The sequence below is a fragment of the Tamandua tetradactyla genome, chromosome 5 (genome assembly GCF_023851605.1).
Source record: "Tamandua tetradactyla isolate mTamTet1 chromosome 5, mTamTet1.pri, whole genome shotgun sequence".
In the NCBI taxonomy this organism is placed as follows: Eukaryota; Metazoa; Chordata; class Mammalia; order Pilosa; family Myrmecophagidae; genus Tamandua; species Tamandua tetradactyla.
This window is the reverse complement of record NC_135331.1, coordinates 150200293-150215125: the sequence shown is the minus strand read 5'-3', so window position 1 is coordinate 150215125 and position 14833 is coordinate 150200293. Positions and strand designations below refer to the sequence as shown.

At 35.1% G+C, this 14833-nt stretch overlaps 1 long non-coding RNA gene across 1 annotated transcript in view; it reads left to right on the top strand.

Annotated features, from left to right (window-relative positions):
• The window catches only part of LOC143682818 (uncharacterized), a 163317-nt gene extending 148886 nt beyond the window's left edge, over positions 1 to 14431 (top strand). The window contains exons 3-4 of the long non-coding RNA XR_013175297.1: positions 2531 to 2562; positions 14297 to 14431. This is a non-coding gene — a long non-coding RNA (uncharacterized LOC143682818). The remainder of the gene's footprint in view (positions 1 to 2530; positions 2563 to 14296) is intronic.
• The last annotated feature ends 402 nt before the right edge of the window (positions 14432 to 14833 follow it).

Genomic DNA, 14833 nt, shown 5'->3' with positions numbered 1-14833 from the left:
TAGACAGAGAAGGAAAAGCACAGAAGCAAAAAAGCTGAAACAACAAAATTCAGAGGGAAAGGGAGAGACCAATAGACTGAGCCATGTGCCTTGCCATGTGACAGAGTTGTCCAGGCTTGCCAGCGGCCAGTCTTCAGGAAGAAGGAATTGTCTTGATGATGCCTTGATTTGGATATTTTGCAGCCTGAGAACTGTAAACTTGTAAGCCAAAAATTCCCATTACTAAAAGCCAGTCCATTTTATGGCATCTTCTTTGAGCAGCTTAGCAAAATAGAACATTGTGTGTGTGTGTGCGTGTGTGAGTGTATAGATGACTAGAGAGAGAGAGATAGCCCTAGATAGAAGACTACACTATGAATGAATATGTATAAATACAGTTTCAAGACTTGCCAGCAGAGATATAGGATGGGAACAAATGAAGAATATTTTTTTATCAAATAAGTCTTGCAGGAAAGTCAGTAAGATGCAGAAAGCAGTCTGAAATAAGGAAAGCAAAATGCATGGAGGAGAAAAGATTTTTACAATTGTATCGATAGAAAAAAGGAGAGAAAAGAGACTCACTAATAAATAGGAGAGCTATGGAAATAAAGAAATCAGTGATAACCCTAAATGACTGAGTTAGATAACTTCTTCAATGAAAAAAAAGAAGGAAATTAATATGGAAAATTAGAATGCAAAATAAATCTTGGAAAAGTAGAAATTTACACTGGCAGATAATGCATAATTGAGAAACTGGGTTTGTTCAGGTAAAGCACACTTGAATGCACAATTTTACAAGGGTTTCAAGAGAATAACAGAGTACCCACATTGGTAACCTTTTAATACTCAATGTATTCCATTATTTAGATAGAGACAGTCATTTCTTAATCACCAAGGAAGAGAAAAAGATCAAATTGAAACTGCAAAAACTTCCTCAAAGGGAAAGAATTTTTATCCTTTAGCACAGGAAAAAAAGCGCTCCACTTTTATAATAATCCTAAATATTTCCTTGCTTTAATAAGAGACTATACACAAAATTTGTATTAGTCATTTAGTACAAAAAAGACTTTTGTGATTATATAAATCTGTAATTAAGAAAAGAATATAGGGAAGTGGAATTGAAAATAATTAGAATGTGAAACCTAAAGAGATTATATCTGATGCTGAATATAAAATAACTTTTCTTCCCGATTACACAGGCTTATTTAGTCATCCAGGTTATTATAATATATGCAGTTAATTCTATTATTGGAACTATTTCAACATTATCTCACACACTGGCTCCTTGGACAATCCAAATCTTTGAGCATCAATTTCTTCATCTAACAACTCGGTCGTTGAAAGGCTTAGCACTAATACAGCAAATGATACATACATAACAATTAATTATTAATAATCCTGGCTTCTATTTAACATTTTCCTAGTAAAGTAGCAAATCCCTGCCTTGAATATGTTCATATTTCCAAACATAGATTTTTGAAGTCCTCATTTTTTTTTTCAAATTCTTGTTAATTTAACCATGTTCTGCATGAAATTGCTTCATTTTATGTTGAGTTGTTTTGTTTTAACCAAATATCGCTTTAAATTCTGAATTGGCCACGGTGTTTCCTCTGTAGTCACATGGGTTTCTGAGATTTTACATATTTTATAGTTTTATGAAAAGAATCATTTTTACTACAACAAAAGCAAGCCATTGAAAAATGAAGTCAACTATTCAAGATCATATTAATTACTTCTAGCTAGAGCCACTAGTGGCAGTTAATGTTTAGACATGATACCTCTGTGAACATACTCAAATTGAGACCAATATTTTTTTGTTACATTGATTCACCAGCTAGCAATACCAAACACCTTTGCTGGATAATGATAAAAGAGTCCACTTTCAGCTGTATATACTTTTTCAACATTTTTATTAGATAGAAGAACAAATTGTAATGATTCAGCATTTGACTTCTAAAAATATTGTTATAGTCATTGAATCCTCCATTATAGACTGAATTTATTCTACAATCAATCCAAAGCCCTGCATCCATGTTGGAACCTTAGAAATCTATTGATTCTAACAAAGAAATTATATATGGCTCTTGGATAAAGGAGATGCATTCAATCTGAAGATGAATGTGGGAAGGAAAGATGGTAATCAAGAAGAGCTGTGAGCCTGTAACAATGTAGTATCCTCTAGTCTTAATTTTTAAAGTTCAAGATAAAAGAAAAGCTTTCTACTATAGCAGTACTTCACAAAGGGTGGTCCCTCAACGAGCAGTATCAGAATCACCTGGAAATTTATTAGAAACACACATTCTGCTTCAGATCTACTGATCATACCCAGCAATCTGTGTTTTAATGAGGAGGAGATTCTAATGCACATTAAAGTACTAATACATTTGAGAACTACTGTATTAGAGGGTTTTTTTTGTATGCTGTATGACAGGGGTCACATTTCATTCTTTTTCCATGTGAGTATCCTGTTATTTGTTATTGCAGCACCATTTGTTGAATTTTTATTTGTTTTTCTTTCTTTTGTTTGCTTGTTTGTTTATTTTTGGGCCAGGTATCGAAGAACTCAGGTCTCCTGCATGGCAGGTGAGAATTCAATCACTGAACTACCCTTGTACCTGCCTTGTATTAGAGTTTTTTAAACTGTAATAATTGGGCAGAATTGTTAAATGCCAATTGGAAGAATCCTGGCTGTCATATGTAAGTATATTATTGGAGATTTGATAACACTGGAGATAGTGATTAAAGTTGAAAAACATAAGTACTTATAACTACTAATCCCTGGTGATGGTCCTGGCACTTGAGTTATTCTATTTATTCTTCAAACAAGAAGTAATACTATATGGTCATATATTAATTTTAGATTATTTAAAAATATATTTTTTCCTTAGCTATGTATGAGCAGAGCTGGACTAAATTTTAAGTACTCAACATTTAAAGTCACACTTAATTCATTTCTTGGTGGTATAAATAAAAGCAAGAAAATGATCATAGCACAAGTGATATGGCAAATACACTGATTTATTTATTCACTTCCTCAATAACCTACTGAGGACCTATTATGTATTAGGCCAGTCTATATACCAAATCAATTTCCTACTAGTAATAGACAATCTTCATTCACCATTTGGAGTAAAATTTACCACCTATTAATTGATCACAATGCTCTAATTTTCCCTCTGTTTAATAATATTTTAGTTCTAATCTACTTTGTTTCAATTGACATTTAGATCAATATTTGGGATGATTAGGAACAATCACTTCAAAAGAACTCTGTTTGGATACCAAATGTACTTCAGTATACTAACTGCATGACTGTGGAAAAGCCAATCTTCTGAGCCTAATCTATTCATTTGCATAATGGTAGAAATAACTACTCTGAATTTAACCCACAGGATTATTTGAGGAACAAACTATATAATGAATATGAAATTTACTGTAACTGCTGTAAAATATCCTATATATATTTATACACATTTTAATGCAACGTCATCATTTGTATATTAAGTGGTTGACATGTTTAGATTCTGGTACTGACTCTCAGAAACTTTATCCTTGGGTAAATGTTAAAGAGAAGTTGTGATTAGTAATAATTATTATGTATGTCCCATAGTTACTCACAAAATCTGAATCATGTAATGAGACAGAGATATGAAGCAGATAAACTGAATGGCAAGTGAAAGTGTTATAGTTATAAATAGATTTTTGAGCTAGCAATATAAATTTAACTAAACGATGGTATTGATCCCTAGCTGCAATTTGGCACACAGAACCACTTGGACAAGAGTTATGGTGTGTTCTTTCTGGAGCTGTGGGTGGGAAGTGGTTGAGTAAGTGTAGCCAGGAGAGAATCATTTCTTCTTTGCAGCTGTCTTTGGAGGCTCAGTGACCTGGTGAAGTCACAGACCACATGGGACCCATTTTGCCTGGTGGGGAGCATTTCAAATTTGGCCACTTACAGGGCCCAAAGTTCTGCATTAGCTTCAATACCGTGCATCCCTGGATAACCAATGAAATGACTATTCCCTGTTGCATGAAGCTGGCTTATCTACCAGGGTTAATAGGGAACTGTTTGATGGATAACACATCTGGAAGGGAAGCAGCAGGAACCACACAGCTGCAGTTTAAATTTCCGAACGTTCACTCGGTATTCCTTTTCATGTTCAATATTTCAGTGCGTAAGTTAATAGGTTATTTTTTGCCCTTGAAAAATTTGAGATTTTGAGTTTCACAAATCTGCAAATCTGGCCTTACTTTATTCATTCATTCATTCGTTTTTCTCAGACATTCCTACAATTTTCTACCTCCTTTTTTTGCCACTTTGCATCATGTACTAACTCATTATAACCCAATGAAAATGACTGCAGGCAGACTGATTTCAGGATGAATGGATATGGCAGAGCACTGAACTCTTCCCTGACCACCAGCAGATTTCTGTGTATTTGGGTGAATTGCCTTCACTCTAAAAGAAGTTTTAAATGGATCAGGTGCATTGGGTAAACTGGTTGTTGCAAATGTAGGAAGAATGCACACAAAACATTAGAACTTGAGGTTGTGCTTAAAACCCCCAAGTCATCAGCATGTTTTAAATATAATTGTGGTAGCAAGCATGTGCGTCTCCAGGCAAGCTGGTCAGGTTTTGATGGGTGGAGATAAGACAGCAGTAGTCAGAAACAGTCTAAATTTCTTAAAAAACTGATAGCACAAAGGGCACCATTTTGATTATTATAATTTGGAAATTGCTATCAAAAGCCAAAAAAGTAAGAAACTTTCACCCAACGATTACACTTAGTCTTTATCCTTCTGTTACACCTGCATAAGTTTCCAAAAAAAAAAAAAAGCCATGATAACATTAATTGCTTCAGCATTTTTACACTGAGAAAAATTGTAAACAACTTCACTGTCTACCAATAAGAAAACATTATAGAGTTGTTGAAAAAATGAGGAATGTATTTTTCTGTTGCTTTGGAAAATTATCTATGATATATTATTAATTGATGAAGCTACAGAAGTGTATAATATGGCAGCTCTGAAATGTTCCTAGCTAGTTAGCTATTTTTCAGTCTACTTATGTATTCATCCATCTTTTTATCTATCTCTCCATTCACCATGGTACATAAAATGTCTCAAAGTATGCACAAAAAATGTTAACTGTGATTATTATCTGGTGAATGAGGTTGGGAGAATCTGGGTAGGGAAAACTTTGATCTGCTGCTTTCTAGTTTTTTATATGCATTAGTTATCTACTACTGTGTAACTAAGTACCTCAAAGCTTGGTGACTTTGAACAACAGCCATTTATTTGCTTACAATTCTGTCATTGGAAATTTGAGCAAGTTTCAACTTGATGGCTCAATTATGTTCCATGGGATGGTATCTGGATTCACTCATGTGTTTGCAGTCAACTGGTGGGTTAGCTGGGGACTGACTCACTCATATGTCTGGGGCCTATGCTTAAAGACTGTCATTAATGGCTAGGCCCACCATCTCTTAGGCCTAACTGGTCTCTAAGTTTGTTCATAATACAGTGGTGTTCCAAGAGGGTTCCAAGAGGGCAGAAGAAAATCTGCAAGCCCTCTTGAGGCCACAACTTGGTGGTCACCCAGTGTTATTTCTACTGCATAATATTGGTCAAGTAACAAGAAACAAGTCTGGTCCAGATTTAAAGAATGAGGGAAAAAAGACTCCATCTCTTGATGAAAGGAGCTGCTACAAAGTTTTAGCTTTATTTAATCTAACCCGCTCTACTATTTGAATGTTTTATAATAAGCATTGTTTAAAAATGAATAATAATTAAAACAAAAAGAGATAGCAAGTTCTTTTCTGTCATGAATTCTTGGTTTATCTAACCGCCATCTGTGTCTTTGAGTTACACAGAGCCTGTTTCTATTTTTATAATAAAATGTGATTACTGGTTAGTTAGATCCTGTAACTTATATACAAAAAGTTTGGAGTAGCTTTCAGTCTCTGAAAAGAGATCCATTCCAGATGTGAAATTCTAACATACATATGAAATGCACATAAACTTTTATTTACTAGTGAGTACTAATGCCTTATGCACAATGAGTATATAGCTTTACACAAAATTGCATTATTTTCCTGTGTGTGTGTGTAACTTTAATAAAATTAAAAATCTCTCTTCCTTCCAAACATTTGTAATTCAGCATTTCAATGATACATTGTTCCTCACTTTATGCAATAATATCCTACAGAAAGTGAATTTAAATAGAAATTTTGTGAATTATTTTAAATATTTCTTATAATTATTCTTTAGTTTTCTCCCCAAATCAATCCAAGGATTAATTGCCTTCTTAAAGATAAGTAAGCCTTAATATTCTAGTTTCAGGCATAGAGAGAGACTACATTCTCCTGCTCTCCTCTTTGAATGGACCTGTGTCCTCACAGCTGTTCCAATCTCCCTCCTCTTCTGTCCTAAATTTGAGTTTCCTCACCTGTACAAATTCCTACCAATGCAATATGAGTTAATTTTATTACAGCAGAGTTGCATCTCTAGCCTTTATCTTGTTTACTGGGTGTTCAACTTTGCCTCTTCTCTCATTGGTACTTGCATCAGTTTCCTTCCCCCAGTCCTCACCAAAGCAGAAACAAAGAGGCAAAAAAAAAAAAGGAAGGAAACTACTGGCACCATCAACCAGATGAAGAGTTTCAAGCAAATTTTTGCTTGCAGAATTTACTTTGGTTGTTGTTCTGCTGTTATTTTTGTTTAATTTGATTTAGTTTCTCTCTGAAGTTAGATATCTGCTCTGGGAACGAAAAGAGACAATAGACTCAGTGGCAAAGCTCATACAAGGGGAAGGTAGGCCTAAAGGGCCAGTAGTTGTCATAGGGGGAAGCGAAGTTTGTTGAAAATATCTGTAGCAGGATGTGCCAGGAGGAAACAGATACAACATCCCAAATAGAATAATTCAAAGGATGGGCAATAGAGGAACAATTTCCAAAAGTGTGGTCTCTGTGTGTAGGGAAATCACAGGAATAATACAAAACTCTGACACTGTTACCAGGGTTGGCCCAAAGGGATGCAGTGTGGAACCTGGTGACTCATTGGTCAGTGACTCAGCCAGCTGAAAGTGACCCAGCAAGGGAAGGATTTGGAGGACTGCATACCCTGTGCTCAATCTACTTCCTCCTTTTGTTTCTACTCTTGGTATTTCTCTACAGTGTTCAAACCTAAATGAAAGCCAGAGAGCAGAGGAGCCTGTCAGTGTAGTCCATTCAGGGTCAGCCTCTAGAGTCAAGAATAGGTAGAAAAGGGCAAGAATGAAAGTCTGCAAGGGAAGATTGAGAGAGAAAGAAAGGGAGAGACAGGGAGAGTGAATATGCATGCGTGGGTTTATGGCTGGAAACACCAAAGACAGAAATTCTTTGGTTGTTGGATTTTTAATTATGTGTCGTAGGAATGATTTTCATTATAAGAAGTGTGAAAACTGATTATTCATCCTCCTTGTAATTGTTTAAATTCTATCCACCCCCCCACCCACCATCCAAGGGTAGATTGTAAACTAGATGAGGGCAACAAGTCTGTTGATCTTATTTACTGAGGTATGCTCATTAAATATTTATTGAGTCATATTGAATTGGATGGCAAGTGGAAAACTGTGTTTTGCTGATTGTAATTAAGGTAAAACAACAGTTTACCTTTTAGAGATATGTCACTTGGTTCCGGTGATACCATCGTACAATGAAAGGAATGTAGCATACCTCCAACTGTCAACATTGCTATTATTAATCTACCACAATATTTGCTGGTAGAGAATCTCTGCTCTGACAACTATAATATAAGTTGGTTTGTCATAGAAATTTACCAACAGCTTGAAACTTTCATGATGAAATGACTGGTCAAGCTCATGTTGATGGCATCTGGCTGGAGTCATCCATCACCAATCCTGGGAAGCAGGGCTATCTAATGGTTCCAGTTTTATTCAATCTATTTTATGCAGCCATGCTTGACTATGCAATAAGAGACCTCAGGGTTGATATTAGGATATATTTTGGTTCCCTATAAAGCTTTTCCACTTCAATAACTTGCAATCGTCCTTAAAAGTCCTCCAGGCAGTCGTTCATGAACTACTGCTTCCTGATGACAACATGCCCGAGATGACCTAAAATGGATTTCAGGAAACTTTGTAGGCTTTGTTTTAGGAGTTACCTGTAGGCTAGATGTATCTTGACACATTCCAGGTTTCACAGGCAGAATTATAAAACATTTCAATAACACAATTTTTGAAAGGTATTGCTGACATTTTCTTTCTTATTTCACTAATAATCACCATGTAGATAAGAAAATTAACAGCAAAAAACAACATATTTGTGGCTTGAAGTATTTACTGTCAATAATTAATACATTTCACAATAAGTTGAAATGAATTGTGTCCTCCTGAGTATATAAATTAGGATAAATAAATTTACTGATTGACTCTGAGTTTCAATGAATCTTGAATTCCTAATAGCTATGTAATTCCATGTGCTAGAATGTTAATGAGATGTCCATCTCATCTCACAATACTCAAGGTGGAAGAGACCTAAGTGTTTATTTAATCAAATCCTTCTATTTACACATGAGGATAATTTACTAGGTTAATATGGTATTAAATAATTTCAGTGGTCAAGTCCCTTGACCACGTCCACTCCCATATTTCACTGTTATTTTTTTATCCTAGTGTGAATGTTGGGGTAACTAGCTTCCAAGATGGTCCTCCGTGATCCTTGCTATCTGGTATTCATACCTATGTGAAATCCGCTTCCACATTCTGTTGTGATTTGTGTGTTATGACCAATAGATTACAGCAGGTTATTTCACTTCAGAGGCTATATCATAAAAGGTCTGTGGGTTCCTCTTTGCTTGTCTTGCTTTCTTTTTGATCATTTGCCCTAAGAGAAGTCAGCTGTTCTGTAAGGGCAGCCCTGTGAAGAGGCAATGTGGTGAGAAACTGAGGACTTCAGCCAATAGCCAGTAAGGAACTGAGACTTCTTACCATCAGCCAAGTGAGTGAACTTGACTGTAGATATCCCTGATCTAATCATGCCTCAGGATGACTGCAGAATTGATCCACATTTTTTTTTCTTCTTTTTTTTTTTTTTTTGATTGATCCACATTTTGACTGCAAACTCATAAGAGACCCTGAGCCAGAACCACTGAGCTAAGCCACTCCAAGATTCCTGATCTTCAGAGACTGTGTGAGATAATAAATGTTTGTGTTTTAAGCTATTTGGGGTAAAGGTTTATGAGCAATATGTAGCTAATTCAATGTGATAGTTTAAAAAAAATGTCACCAGTATGGCAGGCAGGTGTGAAATGAGAATGGTAGTCAAGTAGTTCGAAGAACTGGAGTGGTAACCTGTGATTCCCTGGGCCCATGGGTGAAATTTAGAGATATGTGAAACCCCAAAATGACAGGTAAAATTATATAGGTATTTGTGCAAATGTTTTTGTTTTCCCTCCTAAGAAAGGGTCTCATAGCTTTGTCTAATTCTCAAAGGTCTATATGATTTTCCGCATAGTTGAGTCATTGTTCTATGGCCCTACTCTGCCCTACACATAGTAAGTCAAATCATGCTTTGGTCAGAACTTGAGAAAAAGTAAGTCAAATTATGTTTTTCTTATAACTTAAGACATCTTCTATAGTACCCTTACATAATGAGTGCTCAGTAGATGGATGTTGGATGAATGATTTCAGTAGGTTTATTTACCTGTGCACATGTATATTTATAATGATTGGCACTCTATGAGTGGCCATATACTTTCAGTTGTTTCTTAGTATTGTGCATCCCTCATCCTTAGTCACAATTGTTATTCACTGGTGAGTGTTTAATTTAATTCATGGCTATGAAATAATGTGAAGTTGAGCGGCTGAATCTGAGATTGCTTCTTTTGATCCTCTTATTATGGTGCAGTCGGAAGGCCATGACAGAGCCAAACTGTGAGGAAGTAGCCATTCGGTGTGCATAAAAGAAATTTACTGGACACACTTTGTACCATGTTTTTCTATGTCTAATGCACAAAGAGTTGGCTTTAAAAAATATAGACTTTCTCTTAATGTTTTGTTTCTACTTTCAACAGAGCAGGGAAATAATTACCCCTAATTAAAAAAAAAATCTTATGAGACATTGCTATTTTGACTGCTCATTGCTTCTGTCACAACTTTAGGTTTAAGCCTACCACTCTTATTCACAGTCTTGCTTGTCTTAAGTAGCTAATTATAATCTCCTGCAATCTTTCTGGGAGCATATATCCATTAACAAAATTGGTTTTCTTTCAATTGTGGCTATGAGTTGATGGATCCCAGTTCACCTATGTGTTCACTAAGGGCAATACTGCTCAGGCCCATACAATGGACCCAAGTATGTTTATTTTAAGAACCATGTTGAATTATATCCTTTTCTGTCTTCAAAGTAATGTTTGAAGTTTTGCTGCAGTTTTGATGAGCCACGTACTCATTCACCACTCACCATTGTGTTGGTATTTCACAGGCTCCTAGAGCACATTCCCCTTTAATTTAACAAAAATTATTTTCAATCTAAAAGTTACCTTTATGAAATTTCCCTTTGAAAAACACTACTTTCACGATTCTGTTATTTTCAATGTATTTACTTATATCTGGGAATGTTTCCAAAAGGAGCTTTAAGAAATTGTTGTGCACTCACTGGGGACAGGGGGAAACATCTATTGGAAGGTCTGAATACTGCCACATGGAGAACAAATGAGGGCAATTAATCCTGGTAATTCTCCAAGTGAAAATACTTTATAACATGAAAAATATAGATTTAACAAATTGATTTTTCCATTCAAGATATTTTTTCCCCTTATCTTGAGGAAATACACATAATTGTATTCTTTGTCAAGATGCAAGTGAATACAAAGCATTGAGAAAAAAGAGAGGATGAAAGCAGATACATATGTTTTAGGCATATAAATAATTTATAGCCTTAAAATAATGCATTGTAATATAGGCCAGACTCAGCATGGTAGTTAAACTGCTCATTAAGTATCTGTTAATGCACACCAACGTGTCTCCCACTCTTTTAGGCCTTTCACAATTCTGCTCATTAGGCTCCAAGTGAATGACCTCCTCTCAAATCCTTTTCACTCTCCTCCAAGTTATGCATGCATGTAGTCAAAAAATGTCTATATTGTCTACCATATGCTATATGTACTATGCTGGATTCTGTAGGAATACAGAGGTAAAGAAGAGAGAGAAAATAATGAGCTTGATGACAGACCTATGCTCATAACCCACTTCAGCCTCTCTTGTGCAGGAAGCATTAAAAAAAAATGGTCCAAAAGGAAATTTCTTTTATGCATAATTAAAGGAGCCTTCGCTTTCTATTTAGCATTCTCACTAGTAATTTACTGCACTATGGTAGAAAAATGAGCTGAAGTTTTCCAAGTACCATGATCTAGAGTTTGCATCAATTTTCTCCATCTTATCCCTATTTGTTGAGACTCAGACAAGCCAGGTGGACGTCTCCGGCATTGTCTCATGTGGCGCTTATATTGGCCAACACAATTATCCCTGGATTGTTTGGCAGACCATCTACAATTCTGTTTATAATGCCCTGATTTACTTTGAGAATTATTTATTTCACTTTCATTTTTAGAATGCTGATGCATTGTGCTGAGGTTAAGAAATAGGAATTGGGTAGAATGTGGTTAGGGGAGATGGGAGAAGGGCATCTGGTTTCTAGGTTACACAAAATAGGTAAGCAGTGCTGATCATTGATTTTGGTGATTGAATAAAATTTTTAAATTTAACCTGTATACTCTAAATTTTGTGTTATATCTAAGAATGTATTTTAGAGTAATTTTCAAAGGATCTGAAATCAAGGAAATCACTATCTGGAAATCTGAAACTGTAATGAAAGAAACAGGAGTGGGAGAGGAATAAACATACAGCAGAATAGCAAGATGAGAAAAACTAGCCATTTCTTAGAGACCATTACTAACTCTTGCAAGAGAGAAGAATTGACTGATAAAACATCAGCGAAGAAGGCATGATTGAGTTATAAAATGCTAAATCGATAAAGGGTGCCTCAATCATTGGTTCTGAAAATATTTTGTTTTTCTAAATTGCATCTATAAGGAAAATAAACTCAAGGCTTAAAAATGTAATAGAGTTTAAACTGATTTTGTATCAGAGCAACATTTCAAGCGACTTTACTCCTACATACACTTACCCTTGAGAATATTATATGTTGTTTTTGTTTGTTTGTTTTTTACTGTTTATTCAACTGTACATGTAGTATAGAGAAGAAATTATAACTTACAACTCATTGAGTTTTCACAGGCTGTGGGCCCCTATTTAATGAGCACCAAGATAAAAAAGCATTAGCAGCACCCAGAAGCCTCCCTCGTGACTCTTCTTGTCAGTCACACCAACCAAAGCTTAATCACTATCCTGGCATCTAACATTATACATTGTTTTGCCAATTTTTGAACTTTGTGATAAATAGACTCATACAGTCTAAACTCTTTTGACTCAGGCTTCTTATTTCTTCTTAATATCATGTTTGTAAGAATTGCTTTTATTTTTTAATGTATTTGTATTTCACTCATTTTCATTGTTATATAGTATTCCATTTTGTGAACATGTCACAGTATAAATACCCATTCCACCATTGTTGGGCAAAATAAAGAATATTTTGTTGCTTGTGAGTTTGGAATTATTGAGTATTATTTTGCTATGGATATTTTAATAACTTGGCTCTTTCTGGGTCATAGGGTAAGCATATGTGTACATTAGTAGATACCATCAAAGAGTTTTAAAAAGCGATTAGAAAGTTTGGGATTTAAACAAAGAATCACTGGTTGGTAGAAGCTTAATGGCTGAATTTGTAGATATAAATAAAATTGTATCAGAGGATTAATGAAACATCACCCTGTGACTGATTTTTCCCATTAAGGAAGAATGTATAAAGAATAGTCACATTGTTCTCTGGACATTCATTCGGCACCACGACCAAGGAAAGAGTTTCATTGAAACAGCCTAAATATTTGGAGGTTTCCCTATGTCAAAACCTGCCTGAGGTTAGAGAGAAAAGGAGAAAAAAAAGATATCTATCATATATTTCTTCATAACCTATGTCAATTCTGTAAATTAGTAGAAATATTACTGAGGAACAAAAATGTTAGCTGTATAGAAGTTATCTTTAAAATAAAAATGTGGAAATTTTGAGAAGGAGTAGGTACATGGGAGATATTTTTTAAAGAAAAAATGATGTTTCACTGGGATTAAAATATACACGCACATACATATCACCATTACATCACCATTTTCTTAAAATAATAATTTTTAAAATGTAGCTCCTTCACTAAGCTATGAGATTTGAATTTAAGTGAGAAGAATTTCTATAACCCAGGTTACACATTCTGTTATGTTATACTGGAAAATAATGTAACACTTATTTACTTAGTTCGTATAGAGATAAAGTATTGCTGTTTTATGATGATGAGTAAAAGACATGATTAAATACTCGTGAGTGTGGTTATTGTCTGGATAACTTGGTTGATGATTAGTAGTACAGGACTTGCAGCAAAGCTGAAATATCTTAGCTCTGGAGTGTATCACAGGCTTCCTTTCTTCAGCAGATTTTCTAATTAAAATTGGTTAGCATGTGACAGTATGAAAACTGGTTATATTTCTTAAGCAGTAATATTTGCAGCTCACAAGGTGATGACAATTGAAACATAACTTCAAATGCTCATATCTGATCCACAGGTAGGAAACTTCCAACCGGGAAAACCTACCACGAACATATTTTACCTTTCATAGGTGGGAAATTCACTCAACTAAAAGCAATACATTTGAATTTCCTTTAAACCCTAAATTTATTTTGAAGTCATAATCTCCCCATTTTATTTGTGCCTAAGTTAGATTATGTAATTTGTTCTCTTAGTTCATAAATAAGTTGGACTTTGTTCTTTAGTTCACAAGGAAACAAATTTTTTATCTCACTTTTAGAGAAATGCATAGTTTCTGGAGAAAAAAATTAAAAGGAAAGTGGCACATGACATGCAATATTATCCTCTGTCATTTAGCCTCCTAGAGGTCTTGGAAAATGGCCAGCACAAATCACAGATGGAACCTCCTCCCAGAGTAGATTTTGTGTTCACTTTCGAATGATTTGCAGACATGTAGCTCTTTGGTTTCTGAATGGGCATGTTCTTTGGGGGCACTGGTTCCTCTGACAGTGGCATACAAATATTTTATTTAAATGTTATGCTGTATAAAACACACAAAACTCAAGTTCATATACATATGGCATCTTTATACTCACAGATTTTTATTACCTTTAATGTATTTCAGCTAAGCCTGATCCAGGGATGTACGAATGAACTGACTCCTCTCCACTCCTAACTGCCAACCTTCTATTGAGGAACAGATCTTTTATACAGAAAAACCAGCTTCAGTCACAGAAGTCTTGATATTTCAGAATCTTTATTTAGCTACACTTTTATACAAAGATATTTTGAAATGGTAATATCACTTGTAAAGAGTCCTTCCTTCCACTGGGACTAGTAATCGTGTTTTATATTGTTTCTGAAGTGTAACATGGGAAAGAGATAAGATATCTTTCAAGCTGAATACTCTCATTGTCACTGGTTTTCATTTTTCACACCAGCTTTGACATATTTGAGCATTGTTGGTGGTGCTGCTATGAAAATCTATGAAACTGGCTCATCAACATCACCATTTTTCCCCCTCTCTCTTTTCATATAAAAATTGTCAAACTTAACGGATAATGACTAGCTTAGATTCTTCCTGAACCTTGCATCTTGGCTGGTATTGATTTCCTTTGCCATTGTCAGTCCGGCAGATTGGGTCATTGGTGAGCATTATTCT